The following is a 3,242-nucleotide window of genomic DNA, read 5'->3' on the forward strand; positions in this document are numbered from 1 at the left end:
CTCTTTATTTATGTCAAATTTCCTCTCTCCTTGAATTTTTAAAAAATCATTTTAAAAAATTCATTTCTTGTCTTCTCAATGGTTACCTTTGACTTTTTAATTATTTTATTAGTTTTAGGCCGATAGGTCTCCCTATGCATCAACTTCTTTGTCAACACTTTTACCATGCTCAGTTCGATTAGATGAGACAGTGTCAACCGTTGATTTGAAGTGTTCGATTCATGCAAGCATGCACTGCACTTTGACTTCTTTTTCCAAATATCGGTTGAGTTGCCTTCTTTTCACCTCCGAGTTCTTGGCTCCGTGGCATGGCTGCATGGAAAGAAAATCAATTATCTTCGATCTTCTCCACCACATTCATTCACCCCACAACGGAAAGGAATGACACTCTGCCCTCCTGCTCTCTACTCCCCTCTGGCTTTTGCATTTCTTACCATCATATTTGTCTGCCAAAATTGCTTATAATTCGCAATGCCTACATTCTTTGTGCGCCACAGTGTTGATGAGATTCAACCAAAGAGAGGAAATAGTAGCAGCGGAACCGAAAACGAATACGAGACCGACTCAGCGTGCCTCGGGGATATGGTTGCATGATTTATGGAGGAATCAAGCGCAAGCGCAAAAGCAGACCTATCTCCCCTCAATCAAACCATGGATACCAACATCACGGAGGATTGCCAAAATTTTGTTCAACAACGACAGTTTGAGATACTTCAGGTATATTATACATCAAACCCTAAAACTTTCCTCTTCAATCTGACTTTTGTATTGCCTGCTTTTAATATTAATATATATTGCTATATTGAGTATGTTCTTCGACATTCTGAACTGAAATGATTGGAATATTTCTTAGGGCATTATATCTTGCAGTTGTGCTACAGAGTTAACCCTGTTGGCCAAAACAGCTAAGTGTCTGGAAATAGCCGGGAAACTGCAGCAACAACCACAAGCAGAATGCCTCAAAAAGTCCGTGATGTGCCATCTTAGAAGTGTGGGATATGATGCAGCAATCTGCAAATCGCACCCCAACGATAATAGTAGAAGCTTTCCTTCCGGTTAGTGGGTCTCTTTGGCTGCCAATTTTTTTAATTTTCAAATATATGCTTTCGTGAATTCTTCTTCATTAACGAGATGGGAATTTTTGTGCAGGTAACTATGAATACTTGGATGTGATATTGAAGAGCACAAAATCAGGCAGAAGCGTTCGTTTGTTTGCGGACTTGGATTTCATAACGCAGTTTGAGATAGCGAGACCCACCAGGGAATACAGCGCCCTTCTTGAGTTGCTTCCCAACATATATGTTGGGAGGGGTGATAAATTGCAATCCATTGTAAAGATAATGTGCGAAGGTGTGAAGAATTCGTTGAAGAAGAATGGGATGCACCTCGCCCCATGGAGAAAATACAAATACATGCACTCCATGTGGTTGGGCTGCTGCAAGAGAACTGCAACCTGCAACTGTGAGGATGATCATGTACATGATACCTACAAGAGAAACATGGCCATCACTAACTCCTGTTTTGTTGCAGAGTTGATGGGTATGGGGTTCAAAGGAATTAGCGCCACGCATGTTTGGAATCCTATTCATGCTGCAGGCAATGTTGAAGTTACAGAGGAATACTTAAATTGGGGTTCTCCCACAGCAGTCCTATCATGTAAGCCATGTGCAGGAAAGTTGATTAGATCCACACTCTCTTGCGCATCCATCATGTAATCCATGCGCAGGAAATTATTTTTGTTTTGGAAACATAGAAATTATTTTTGTTTATTATGAATGGTGTGTGATTGCATTTTTTATCTATTTTTGGTGTTTTAATCTATTTCATGCATAAGAAAAAAAATCATGTAATCCATTTGCATGAAATTTTATTGTAACATATGAATGAGATGCATGGATGCTTTGGAAATATTTTGTTACATTTTCCAATGGATTTGACTCCTAAATGTTTGCTCAAACGGTAAAGTTATAGCTATATATATATATATTCTACCACAGCAAAGTAGGTTGGCTCCTAGGATATCCACTCTTGTCAATATATTAAACCCTACAAGCAAGCAAGGAGAGCTATGTTTTTCCTCTCCTTGAAAGTACAAATAAATATAAACATATGCGTACCTAACTTTATTCATTGTTCGCCCTAATTTGACAATTGAATGTTGAGGACCAGAAGTCTGACCAGTTCTGTTTCTTCATCTTCTATTCGGTATTTTCCCTAAGGAAGGCAATCAATTTCTGATTTTTTAATCGCTATCATTCATAAGTCAACTCTCGAGGACGACCTAGGTAAAATTTCCAGGGACTGTAGTGTCTTTAATGATGATCCCGGTCCCTGGCATATTTTCAACATTGTCAGGCTAAATTTATTAATGCAGCGTTACCTACCAGGCCTTTCAAAATAATCAGAAAAATCACCCTCAACGTTAAAAACTCAGTCAATATGTCAAATGTTTGAATAATGTTGTAGATTCGTAACTATAATTGCTTGTTAATTTAAATTTTAGATCTGAACAACAATTTGTAAGAAAAATCACAGAACCAAAATAAACAATAGATTTATTTTAAAAATTACTTGGAAAAACGACCTTAACTATTCTGTTAAATAAAAATTTACAATGATTTACAATTCTATCAACTCCAATCTTCTGGTCTTGTCAAGCTTACATATAATTTTAATCAATATTATATATAAATAATTAATAATTTAGTGAAATATTTTTAACACAATAGCATGTGCTATGAACCAGTCTCCAACAAGATCAAAACCATCACTATAAACTCTTCCAAAATTTTCAAGATACTTCATTAGTTAATTTGAATAGTGTCCGGTGTGTTGTTCCTCCTTTCAAGCGTGGGTGTTCATGTTTGGATGGTCGTCTTCAGGCGAGAGTGCATGTTCATGTTTAGATGGTCATCTTCAGGCGAGCGTGAGATGACAATCAGGAAGGCATCCATGGGGAGGAAGTGCTTCTTTTATTGTTGCTACAAGTAATGTTAGCAACGATTTGGTATTTTCTTATTTTTGTTTTTGACTTCCGGCCTCCTAATTTGGCATTGACCATGGTTTTTCAACGTCTCTATAGACATGGTCTTCGGAATGGTTGTGGTCATTTAATTTCCAACTTCTAAGTTCTTCCTTTGACATTTAAGGTTTGTAATGTCATTTTTAGCATGGTTTCGAATATTATATTTTGAATTTCTAATCGAAATATACAATTATGGTTTTCAATGTAGTATCATTCT

At 37.0% G+C, this 3,242-nt stretch overlaps 1 pseudogene; it reads left to right on the forward strand.

Moving 5' to 3' along the window:
- The first annotated feature begins 471 nt into the window (after positions 1 to 471).
- On the forward strand, positions 472 to 1,715 carry LOC149145538 (uncharacterized; annotated as a pseudogene).
- Positions 1,716 to 3,242: the final 1,527 nt, after the last annotated feature.

The sequence above is a fragment of the Pinus tabuliformis genome, chromosome X (genome assembly GCF_031772625.1).
Source record: "Pinus tabuliformis cultivar Carrire ecotype Pingquan chromosome X, CPIR1, whole genome shotgun sequence".
Taxonomy (NCBI): Eukaryota; Viridiplantae; Streptophyta; class Pinopsida; order Pinales; family Pinaceae; genus Pinus; species Pinus tabuliformis.